Raw genomic sequence first — 13,548 nt, 5'->3', positions numbered from 1 at the left:
ACATTTAGATGAGGAAATCCCCAAGAGGCACAAGTCAAGAGCACCTCTAGTGTAAGTGCCTGGAAGCCAATGAAATGAAACACATTTTCACTAGTAGGCAATCAATAATGTTTTTTGCAAACACCGGTACCTCCTCTCAAGCACCTACATCTGCTTTGTGAACATCTAAAATTAGAGAGGCCTGACAAAGGAAAGCGTTGAGCCTCTGCAGGTCCAACACAAGTCACTAAAAATCAAGATCTGACCCTGCAACATTTGACTTTTACCACTCATGGCTGTATAATTTGCTCCACAAGGAAGATAACACTTTCCTGCCTTAGTGATGGACTTTGAGAACTGCGGCCAAATTTTATTTTCTAGTGACAGATACAAGCAGTCAGAAGGCACTTTAATAGGGGGAAGAAGCTGGCTTCTCACTTGACACAAAGCACCCACAAATCCAAGAGCATTGTCCTCTGGCTTTCTGGAGGAGGGGGAAAAGAAATCTCTTCCTCTCTGTCTACTCATTCCTGTCTCTTCTCTCCTTCTTTTCTGTATCTCTCTTTTACTCTTACTAAATAAAAAGACAAGGTTGCTTTCCTGGGCCTCCCAGGAGAGTTTAAAATAATCCTAAAAATGCCGCCAAAAGGACTGTAAACATATCTCTCCCTGGGATTTAATTAGCAGAAGAGCTATGCAACCAAGTGTATATTTAAAGCAATCTAATAGCCTGTGCCATGATGAAGTCTAACATGCCAGTTTGTGTCTGAAAAAGAGAAGGGGTCTGGACAACACCTTTGCTGTCAAAAAAAATAGCCAGTAAAGGCAATAAGTAATATTTTCTCTGTTGCCAGTTCATCAGTTCTTATTTAACCAGCCAATGCAACAAAAGCTTAATGCAAAAATGTACTGCAACCTTCTTCTACCCCTCCCTCCCTCCTCTGGTCTCTCTCTTCCTCTCTCTCTCTCTCTGGGATTGGCTTATTTAAAAACTATATTTCTGCCTAGGCATTCAAAAATGCTGAATGCCTGAAGCAAACTAGTAGAATAAGCATGTTTCTCTACTGTTTCTTGGCAGGGTCCACCGCCTGAGTCCTGCTTTAAATTAAAGCACATGTGGCTTGAGTTTAGCATTATCATGAAAATGAAATTACCACTTTAGAAAAGTCAAGTTATTTTGGAAGTGAAAACTGCAGGTCAGAGCCCACCAAAATTCCAAAAACTTGCTCGAAAAATGTCTCGTTGACGGTTCAGAGCTGCTGCCGCGGACAGTGCATCCTTTTGGGTCCTGATTTATAGTCTTCCCATTCACGGTTTCCTACATTTGTTATATGCTCTCGGGAAAACCTTACAGACCTTGGCTCTTTGTCACTGGCTCCCTCTGCAGCTCCTCCCCTGGAAAGGGGAGATAAAAAAAAAAAATCTATCAGAAATCAGCTACATTGACCCGAGGCTCATCTTATTGTTTTGAAGTCCTTTTGAAAATTGCCCTGGCACTGGTAAATACAACAAAGCCATGTTGAAGCGCTGGTTGTTTGCTCAGCTAAAACCCCTCAGTACTATTACATTAATTTTCTTGCCATCAGACGAGGGCTGCGTGGAGAGGAGACAGGAGCCCACACTCTCCTGGCTTGGAATGGGTTCTCCTGTGCTCTTTTTCATGCCCAGAGGTTTGAGCGGGTGATAAATCTCATCTGTTGCAGCAACATGGTGGTTCGAACAGGGTTTGGGCTTTATGTTTGTGTGTATGTGCTCACACACGTGTGTATATAAGTAAGTATGTTGGTTAGTTAATAACTTATGTTAACTTTATATTTTTCTTTTCTGCTGGGCTTGTTATCATGCAAAACTAGATACATCAGGTCAAAAATGAAAACAAATCGATGGCAAGTCCCACTGCTTCCATCGAGAATGTGACAGAAGTGAATATTGGCTTGTCACATCATGGTAGTAATAAGTCCATCTAGAGGATGCCACTTGCCAGAATCTGAACTGTACTAAATGAGTGGGTTGTTAAAGAAATACTGTCAGATGGGCTCAATTCTTTTGCTCCACAACATTGATTTTATTTTATTGCAATTCCACTGACTTCAGTGGAGTGAAGCCAGTCTCTGGGAGGGTTGGGGAGGAGGAGTCGTCAACCGTCAATATGCCAAATTGTGCAGCTGAAGTTGGAATGACCAGTGCATTGTATAATCCTGTGGAAACATGTCCGATGATTGTGCAAATGGAGCTGGTAATCTGGCTAAGAAGTCAAGCCACAATAACTCACCCTGTTCCCTACACACACAAGCATGTACACTCATACACACAGAGAGAAAACTGTGTCTGGAAGAAAATAATTCTTCAGCCAACAACCTCAGAGACAGTTGGAAGGACAGGAGAATGGTGAGTGCCAAGAAAATTTTCCCCAAGCTAAGAATTAGTAATACTGCTTTGCCTGTTGAGGTTTGCCAACATGACTGGAATTGGTGGTGAAGTGACTACTGATTTTCAGAGAATTTGGATCAAGGCTTCATCCCTTTCATGGAGCATATAGAATAGAATAGAATAGAATAGAATAGAATAGAATAGAATAGAATAGAATAGAATAGAAGTAGTTCAGTTGGAAGGGACCTACAACGATCATCTAGTTCAACTGCAAGAATCCCTTGATAGGTACCTACTCCTAACTTTAAGCCAGACAACACAGAGTTGGAGCTTGACCAAAGTCCTACTATAATTTGGTACTCAAGGGTCTAAGTTTCTTTGTGTGAGATACTACTATTGGTCTCATCAGGTGATGCACTTCTCCTGCAGCCAAGGGATTGGTCCTGAGGCTCCTGTAGACCTACTTTCCCCTCAGACACGTTCCTTTTTTTCTCCTACCTGCATCTCTTCCAGAAAGATTTTTGATAAGAGCAGTCATGACCAGGCTTTCCAAACCATCACAATGAGCAGAAGGGGGATTTTGTTTCTGTAGAGAGATCCAGGGCAAGAGGTATGGTTTGTCACAGTTTGTCACAGTCACAGTGCCTCAGGGCCTGAGGGTGAGGAGAAAGGGATGCTGACAGCTTGGGGGTAGAACACACAACTTCAAACCCAGCAAGAAGTGCAGGGGCAGCTCTGGGGCAGCGGCAGGGCTGAGAAGGGAGTGACTGAGGTCAGAAGGTCTAGGGAAAAGTGGTGATGGGCAGGTGGACATTAGTGGATATAGCAACCACCTTACACTCAAGCAAATCATGGCTGTACTTAATTTTGATCAGATCCTGTGAAAGAACACTTCTCTTGAGCTTGGAGGGGATGGGCAGGTGGGGGATCCAGATGTGAGGTCATTTAGGCAGGGTGAGGGTTGGCAGGGAGTGAGGATACAGCTGTTTGTGGGTGGCTGTGAAAGGGCAGGGGGCTTTGCTTTGTGGGGAAGGAAGCACAAGAAGCACTGTGTTGTGGGGCAACAGGGATGAGTACAAGGTAAGGCATAGACTAGAGGGTCACCACATGACATCCCTCCATGTCCTTTCCTGGGCACTTTTAACCAAACTTGAATTTGTGCTCAAGATCTGCTGCCGCAACATGTCTCCATCCTCTCACATATGACTACCTCCTTCCATCCCATATGCCAGCATATCCTTTTGTCAGTTGAACATACCTGGTACGCATTAGGTAGTTTTCCAACATAGTGGTTAGTTCAAGCTAGGTGTTACAGGTCTCTTCTCGCCAACAGAGCACTCCTATCTAAGGTCATAGGATACAAAATGTGCAGTGCGTGGCCACCTCTGCTCAGCTGAGCTTCCAACCAAGCACCCTGCTTCTGTAATTAGCAAATAAATTATTACGTAAGGAAGAGGTTTAAGTTCCATATCTGAAAATAGAATTTTCAAAGGTGAAGTAAGGCACCTGGTGAAAAAAAAAAAAAATAGATCTTAGTGTTCATAAACAATGAGAGGCTCTAAATAAGCTATTGCCAACTCAGGAAAGAGATTCTGGAGTCACTGCAACTCTTTGAAAATAGGAACAGAGGTAGCAGCAGTCCAAAAAGCAAACACAGAGAGAAAACTTGTTAGCAAAGACTAAACTACAAAGCAGAAAACATCACTATTTAACTATGTGCATGTCTCTTGGGCTTTCTTGGGCTCATTTCTTGAAAACTCTGTGCAGATCTGGTCACCTCATCTCAACAGAAAAAAAGGGGGTATCAAAAAAGGTAAAGAGAATAGTGATCAATGATGATCGGATGTACGTACGATATGGTATCTGCAAAAGGAGAGACTGGAAAAGACAGCTGATAGAGGGTGGTAGAAAAGGAGTGTTATGGAAAAAGCAAATAGGAAACAATTGCTTTCCATTTTGTAGAAGATGGGAATTGGAAAACACCATAGGAAATCATCAGTCTGCAGGTTTAGATCAAAAAGAAGTTATTTTTTAATCAAAAATGTAAATAGGCGGGAGAACTCATTGTTGCAGGCTTGTACAGAAGCCAGAGGTGTTAATGGGCTTAAGGTGAGATTCAAAAATCCAGGAATAATAGGTGTACTAGTGAACAGGCTGTAGCCTCTAACTCAAAAAAGTCTCTGCTGAACAGTCTGTGGGACGATGAGTGGGTACACTAAAAACCCCTTTATTTTCACCTGCTTCTCATGAGCTTTGCCATTGCTCTATCACAGAAATGATGGGGGAGGGTCCCCTTTAATATAATTATTCCTGGGTTGGTGCACTCAGGGTTAGTGTGGAAAGCCCCACATTTGAATCCTCTCCCTGGCTTTCAACCTAGACCCTTCCTTTTTTTCCTGCAGAGTGCTGCCTATCTGCTGAGCCATCCTCTTCCCTGAGCACATCTACACTGTCATGTCGGCTCATGCCTCAAATTTGCACTCAGCCTTGAACTCTCTGATCATGTGTGCCAGTGTTAGGCTCATTCTCTGACTCATGTCTGCAATGAGCTAACTGGCTCTCCAGGCAGAGGAAATTCAGGAATCCAGGAGCAGGAAGGTAGGTGGGAGATGATCTTGTCTAGTGGTGAGTGCATGCACTTGAAACACCTACTTGCCAGTTCTGGCCCCATATATATACAGGAATATATATGGTTTCTTTTCCTGTAATACACACATTTTATAACATACACATGAGAAATATTTGTATTATATATTATTTCTTCAGTATTTTATATATCTAACAAGGAGAGTAATAAACCCAAGGGAAAGCAAGAGTGAGAAACTCTATGTCTGAATATTCTGTAGACCTTTTCTGCAGCAAAAGGGAGTGTTTCAGCTTTGGATTCCCATTTCAGACTATGTAAGATGGCACTAGACCCTCAACAGCTACACTGAGAGGCAGAAATTCAGCCTTTCCCCCTTGCTGACCCGACTTAGCCTTCAAAGGCCCCCATAAAGCCACAAGAAGGTCATAGCTCTGCACACAGTCCTTTCTCCCGCAGATGGGCTATGGGTCTGGTGCTGGCTCCCTTGAGAAAGCTGTAAATCAGAGGGAGTCACTCAGCTGGCGAGATGCAGGTCTTAGGCTGCCACATGAATCCAGTTCATAGCCCGAAGACCTTGACAATGGTCTAGAAGGTAAAATGTCTGCCAGGTTGGGATACAGGTTCAGATTAAGACATCTAAATGTAGATGACTACCTGCAAGCTGATCTCTAAAATCCAGGTATAGTTGGTGGAGATCTAGCTGGCAGAATCAGTGAGGTCTAAAGAGTGATTCAGCTGACCAGATCTAGGTGTCTTAAACTGCAATCTGGCTCCCATCCTGGCTTCCCATGACTGAAATGTAAGAACCTATGTTTCTGAAGGGAGTATATGTCTTCAGAATATTATAATATATAATTACAATACGCTTAGGCTCTCGAGGATCTAAATTTTGTCTGCAGACCCTAAAAACTTCTTATGTAGGCTCCTTTACTGATTTAACCCTTAGTCTCTCTGTCCTGCCCTATGTTACCTTCTGGCCATCCTTCTGATGACAAGGTTACTTCCTTTCCTCTACGGGATGTAGCAAAGATAAATATAGTAAAGGTTTTTAAACTTTCAAATAGTATAGTTCAAAGTGAAGTACTTTAAGTAGATATCTGCTAAGTAAATATAGCATATAGCAGTTCTCATTTACAAAGATAAGAAAAATAATTTTTGTTATGAATTTTTTATGTATGGCCCAGAATTTCACTGCCCTATCTTTATACTTACTGTATAAGTGTGAGAAAGAAATATATATTTAAAGACTCCAGTATCTCTTATTTGGTTAATGTCCTACAAGTATTTAAATGAGTCATTTGATGGCTCTGCACTTCATGATTGGTTAAGCTATTTAACATACTTTATTGCTTCTGTGATTTATTGCCTGATGAGGACACTCAAGAAAGTCTGAGAACCTCTTTGGGGTTTATTGAGCTGGTACATATTTTATGCTGATTTCAAATAAATCAATGTCTATTACAGCATAAAAAATGGGAGCATTGGAAAGAACATTGAGGAGAACTATTTCCGGAGCTTTGTGTTCTGCTTCATGCATAAAGCATGAGGGCTTCATTAACATGGAAGTATGTGCATGTGAACCTTTAGGTCCTTATTAATCATTTTGGTGACTAATACATGGAGCTCAATGATTCCCATAAGCTTCTCTGAAAGAAACCATAACATATACGCTGTGCGAGATGGTTCCCCAAAGGAGTGTGTAACAGTAATGTCTCAGATACCTTGTACATAGGAATCTCTTGATAGACGCACTGTTCAGCATGTCCTTCCCTGCCCCACTCCTTGCATTTTAAAGAAGCCCATTGAGGAATAAGGCAGAGTATCACTAGTCGTTATCTTGTTCAGCTGGCACCTTGGTCATTCACAGCCCTCAGGAGCTCTGCTATTGATTTAATGACAGCAGGACTGAATTCTCTGTGAATCAAAAAAATGATGTAAGCTTATTGACCCAGGGCTTCACTGTGATGTAGGTACTCCTGCGGCTGGAGTAGGGGTTTCAGGATGATTAAGTCACGATTCTTTCTCTTGGCAGCTATCTGTGGGCTAGGAGGTCTTCTCTGGGCACTATCCCGAGGCTGGAGAAAAATAAAACTCCTTGAATCTCTAGTTTGTGATAAACGAGAGTTGGAGGAGCAGGTAGAGAAGCGCTCCCCAGGTGTTTTCTGGGGTGGTCATTCCCAGCAGAGGACAAGAGGAACAATGTCATGGTAGTGCTGAGTGTTCTTTCAAGAAGTCCTTTGCAGTCTCTTCCAGCCTTATGCCTTCTGCAAATTTAATGTATCTACTCTCCATTTCATGGTCTGGATTGACCTCTGTGGAAATCTCTTGACAAGTGATATCTTCTGATTTTGGCAGATTCCTACCTGCTCAACAGATATAATAATTTGGTCAGTTTTACACCCAAACTAATTTCACGTGGACTATGTCTTTTAGTTTGCTTATGAGAATGGCAAGTGAAACAGAATTAATTAAGAAACACTTCAACTTTCCCCAGTCAAAAAGCCCTGTTTTCTTGTTTTGAAAGAATACTAGATTGGTTCCTTCTTAGCAAATCCTTACCAGCTGCTACTCATCTCCCTAGTATTTTCCAGGTGTAATAATTTGTTCGCTTGCTCATTCCAGATTTTTTCTGGAGCTAAACTATAAACTGACTGACCTATGGTTCCTTGGCTTCTCTGTTCTCCTCTTTTTATAATGGGCACTATTTCCAATTTCAGTTTTTTACCTTTCCACCAAAGGCTTGTCAAAGATAATTGCTGACATTTGTAAGGCTGCTTTACCCTGCTTTTTCAGGCTGTGTCTGTTTGTGCAAGCATTGTGGTGCAATAGGAGCAGATCAGTCCTAAGAAACAGTTAATCCCAATGACCACACTCTGCTTGTTTGGGTTTTTCCTCAGACTAGCTCTAGTTTTGTCCCAGGGACTGTAAGCCCATTAGCAACTACTAATTAACACTCCCAAAGTGTGTCTTCCTGTTTAGTTTCATTGTGAAGTCTAAGCCTGCCTGGAAAGCAAACCAGAGCATAGTAGATGGAGCTGATCAGGAGATCCTCTCTAAAAGTATATCCCTCATCCAACTCAAGGGACGTGGAGCTGCACCCTCAGCATCCTCGACTGGAGTTCATCAGTCCCAGCCAATCTGAGAACAAGTAAATCAGGAAAGTACTCACTGATGTTGATCATCTTATACCTTTAAATGAAAGATGATGTTGATCATCGTATACCTTTAAATGAAAACTTATTGAAAAGGTGTTAAGCATATCCTTGTTGCCAGCATCATCTGACAATAGTTATTCCTCTCTGTTGGGTAATAGACCAGCTTTCCTTGGTTCTCTTCTTACTGCTGATGTATCTACAGAATGATTTCTTGATACACTGTATGTTTATTGCTACTTTAATCCCATTTTGTGTTTTGGCCTCTGACTTTATTCCTGACATGTTTCTGCTCTTCTCATACACTAATCCTAGTAATCTGTGCTCGTGTCCACTCCCTGTATGCTTCTTGTGCTTGAGATCCACGCAGAGCTCATGCTTTAGCTAAGCTGTCTGCTCCTGTGTTTCCTATTGTTCCTCTGCACAGGTTAAGAGCTAATACCAGAGCATGAATTTGGACATAGTGATTACTTCAGATCCCTTCCAGCCCTTTATTTACATGATACTATCATGGTTTTCTTTGTGATACCATGGCAATAATTTATTAATATTGCTGGTACATTGTTCCTTGGAGAATCACAATCTGTTCCAGTAAGACTGTTGCTTACATGTGCAAGAAAGGAAGATCATGACCCGTGTCCAGACCTGAACCAAAGACTACCCAGGATATTCAGGTCATTCAGGAAGAAAGCAGGATGGCATGTACAGCCACGAAGCTATGTTTGCAGAGCAGCACTTCATAGCAGGTCATGAATAGACATGAGTGAAATTTAGCAACTGGTCTGGCTGAGGATTAAAATTTCTATGAGTCAACAGACTGGCTTTTAACCAGAGGGAGTCATGTCTAGCACCCTACAGCAGTTGAAAACCTGCTATAGCCTTGGAAGTATCTAAAATGTTATGCAAAAGAAGTTTTTTTGTTGGTAGTGTGTGTGTTTGGTTTCTTTCCTTTTCTTTTTTCTTTTTCTTTTTTTTTTTTTTGCACAGAAGTTGTTCTGAGGACACAAAGTTCTCATCCAGAATCAGAAGTCATGGCTTGTATTACATGAGTACAGGAGAACTGGCAAGAGACACGGAGCCCATGAGAACAAACTAGCAACACAATGGATTTGCAATATTTAATCAAATTCTTGATGATCACAAATCTTGCAACACATTCCAAAACTACTAAAAATGCTATACAGAAACCAGCTGAGCCAATATTTAAAGCCTTTTTAATTTAACAGAACCCATTTTTTATAGTATCCAGGATATGTTTCTGGCTTTCCTACTTGTCACATGATCTCCTGTCCAGATGTGCTGGTGTATATCTAGTAGTGGACCAGCCAAACCACAGCACTTTCCTCCTGCTTGTAGCACGTTACTGTAATTCAACCATACTTCTCCCAGCTACAGAAGCACTACATTAATATGTGGTATAACAACAATAACACAGGAGGGGATAAAGCTAACCATAACTTTAACTATATATCTAAAAATAATAATAATAACAACGGAGTGACCTATTCAAAGAGGTTAATTTGTGTGCAGAGTATAAAATCCAAATATGCAGTTGTTTTGAAAACTTCCCCTTTTTCTCACCTGCAACAGAAAATTTGTGCTGAGGAGATGATTTCCTGCAGCTTTCTTCAGGAAATTAGCCTCCCCCTTTGTTTAGATCCCACGGATTGTAGCGTGTGCTCTTAGACAAACCCATGGGCAGCCAGCTCAGGTCTCCTACATTTTTGCAGCCGTTTTTTCTCAGCGGTGGCTGCCATGCAGGCTGAGAAGGGAATTCCAGGCTTGCGGGTTAATTATTAACACGGTTAAGCACTGGCAGCAGGCTCAGAATTAGAAAGGAAAGGCCTGAGGGCTGATTCTTCCCTCGTGTTCGCAGGATAACACCACCAGGCTGACTGCGACCTCCCAAGGCAAGGGCCGTATCCACACTCCCCCATGGAAAGTTAGTGGGATTCTTATGAATGGCTCCATTAGGAGCCAGATTGGCTTGATGCCAAAGAAATCAGTGGAGTTGCTTCTGATTTACACGGGGGTAAGCATGCGGGTGTATTAAATCCATAATCCTTGTCCCCACAGCAGCCAGGAACTCAGCAGCTGGAACCTGCAAAATGCCACAGAAAACCCTCCAGTGTCAAAAAGCGTCAAGGACCCCGTCCATGTCAAAAAACGTTGAGGATGCTGACATAGCGGTATACCAGGCAGCTCAGCAGATGAGGAAAAGTGAGTTCAGCCAACTCAGTCCTAAACAGCAATTTCACCTTGTGTGCTTTTGCAGTCTCCATCAGCCCAGGACCTCAGCACTTCATCTTGTAGATCATTACTGTGCCTTTGGAAGGTGGAGTGGTGTTATTTTACAGAAAAAGAGGTCCAAGTTCTTCCTGTCTAGCTTTGGACACGCAGCTTAGATGGCAGATAAGTCTAACTGGCTTAAATACCCTCTGCAGTCAGTGCAGAAAGGAGGCCACCAAGACCTCAGCTGCCTTCTGAGGGTGACCTAGAGCTACTACGCTTATTTCTGTTCCTTAATTTAAATGGCCTGACCCTAGCCCAGAAAACACAATGGGCATATTTTAAGGGGAGGGAAACATTTCTTGAGAAAGAGTGAAGTACCTAATTCCCGCTGAAAGCTGAGGAAATGATGAGTCAAACGCATTTGGGTGACTTTGAAAATCTCAGCAATCATTTCTTTACTTTTGCAGAACCACCCCCATATCAGCTGGCTCTGTCATGGACGTGTCCTTGGCATACTGGGAAGCTGAATGGAGGTCCCTGGATGTCACCCTCACCAGCAATTTGTCCTTGCACAAACACAAAAGACAGCCAGGGGCTCCCACCACCGCTGGGCCCAGAATTCACCCCAGGGTGCAAAACCTCCCGTTGTTCCTCCTGAGCCAGCCTAGCACCTCATTGGTTTTGGGGACCGCTCCACTCCAGGTCTTAGTGCTGAAGCTGTCCTGCCATGGATTTGAGCTGCTGCCTACTCACCCTAGGAGCAGTAACATTGGAAAAGCTCTGGGTGTCCATTTCCCAACTAATACATGTGCCTTCTTATCATCAAAGGGGAAGATGAAGCTCTGGAAACCAGGGACTGATGGGTTTCTAAGCCCCATGCACCCCAGAAATACCTACCCACTCCCCACAGCGCCTGGCTGCTTCATTTAATTTGTTTTGTTGTGGTGTTTTTTTTTTTTCTTTTCTTTTCTTTTTTCTTCACATCTTGCTCTTCATCTTTCCTGATTGACATCCATCAGAAATCCTTAGTTCTTCAGTCCCAATCAGCTCCTGCCTGAGCACTGATACTGGAAGATTTATTTCTCTTCACAAAAAAATGTATTGTTCTTAACAGGGATTTGTTCTAAAACAAAAAAGAAAAACCATACCGTTTTTCTGTGAAATCACTGTCATTAAAACACCTCCTGGTTCCCATTTATTCCCTTAATAAAACAATTTTAAAAAGTCTTTCACTCACCACACAGCATTAACCTTCAAGCAGGAAGGGGATCGACTGCCTTTATTATTTCAGCGGTGTTTCCTAGCTTGGCTAGGCAGCTAGTGCTAAGAGGGTGTGTGTGTAAATATACATTATAATCACATTACAAATCACTGCCAAACAGAGCAAAGGCAGACTAAAGGATGTCTGCAATCAGAAGAGGGATTGTAGATCGGGTTCCTGCAGTCCTGCAGTCAATGGGAAGGTGCTTTCTAACTTCAGTTTACAGCAACTTTTATGGAAAGGTGGCATCTTCAAGGTCAATGTGTCTGCATCCCTGCCATTGTGCTGGCATAGCTATCCCTATCTAGCTGGTAAGTTGTATCCACTTAAGCTGTATTGGTAAAGCAAGCTTTATTGATGCGTATGTTACAGAACCAACACAGCCTTGGGAGCGTAAACTAAGGTCGATTCTACCTTGTGCATTACCGAATCAAAATTTAAGTTCCTAAATTAGAGTCATGAAGTTCCTCCTTTGATGTAGGAGAAAGCTGCAATGTTATCTGGGTACGGCCGGGATGCCTACACCTAGAGTCATGAGTGAACACTAACAAAGCTCTCCCAGCAGCTGCAGCAATTTTCCTCTTGGTTTCTCCCACTTCAGCAAATATGAGACAGTTGCCAGTAAATGATTGTTACTTGCACAAGGAAAAACCCTGCAACGCTCTGTACCGAGTCTGTTATTTGCTCAGCTCTAGATGCCAGAGAGATAGATAAAAACAAACACACACACCAAAAGCAAACCAATATCTGTCTTATTATCTCATTTGCATGCTTGGTATCTGGGCATTAACCCTTTTTGAAGAAAGTATATAGTGCAAAAGACGTTTTCCACCCTACCTTTCTTTTCAGACTGAATGGATTTTTTTTAATTATGGGAGTCAACAGGTTATCCACGAACATGTAGTGATTTAAGCACAATTTGAGCTCACCATAAGTTCATTCCACAATTCCCAAATTTATTCTTTAAATACCCTGGAGGTATTTAAAAGATGTGTAGATGTGGGCATTTAGTGGGACACGTCAGTGTTAGGTTTATGGTTGGACTCAATGATCTGAAAGGTCTTTTCCAACCTAAATGATTCTATGGTTCCCAGTGCTAAAAACCAGTGTTGTCTCTGTGCCTAGACATCTTATTCTAGATTTCTTTATGTGGAACCATGATGCAAATAATCAGTATGAGATACCCATGAAAGCACATGCCTCTGCTGTATCTAGGCTTCCTGAAGCCTATTTTAATATTTCAGTTCATCTGAACCATCTGTATTCTCAGTTGGTTCACACTGCATTAGACATAAAAGGCAGCTAAAATAGAGATAAGAATAGCTCAGATGCACAGAGCACATGTGGTTTCAGGTTGCAGTGAAGATATTTGTCATTGAGAGCCAATGCCATACTAAAAGACCTCTGTTGCTGCTATGTGAAAAGTACTTCACAGAATTAGCTAAAAATACCACCCTTTTCCCAAATAACTGATGGTCCAAAGGAGGGTGTCCACCATGACTGTGCATTATGGACAGTGTACAGGGAAAAGGGACAGTGGAGAGTACCTTCCAAGACCCTGAATGTATCTTTTAACCATAATTTGCCAGAGACTGGAATTAAGGCTTTTTTGCATGGCTGGGGTAAGGGAAGGCAGCCTTTTCTGAGATTTTAGGAGACCTTCAGCTCTGCAGAGTAGGGTGGCTTGACACAGCAGGGCTGGGAGTAAGGTCAAAGCAGAGGGGCAGCCTGGGAAACAGCATCAGGGAGAGCCTGGACTTTACTGTCATCTGCAGCGGCTTTGGTGAGATGAGGAGGAGGTTACTTCCAGAGAGAAATCCAAAGACCTGCCCATAGAAGCATCAAGATGCTTTCTTCAGCTGTGACTTTTATTAGGATACCATTTGCTCATAAATCTAGACAAAGTAAGCATTTTATAAAATTGAATTAACAAAGCCACCTCTCACAAACATGGAAATAAACTCTCG

Source organism: Mycteria americana, chromosome 3, assembly GCF_035582795.1.
Source record: "Mycteria americana isolate JAX WOST 10 ecotype Jacksonville Zoo and Gardens chromosome 3, USCA_MyAme_1.0, whole genome shotgun sequence".
Taxonomy (NCBI): Eukaryota; Metazoa; Chordata; class Aves; order Ciconiiformes; family Ciconiidae; genus Mycteria; species Mycteria americana.
Note: the sequence above shows the minus strand (reverse complement) of the source record.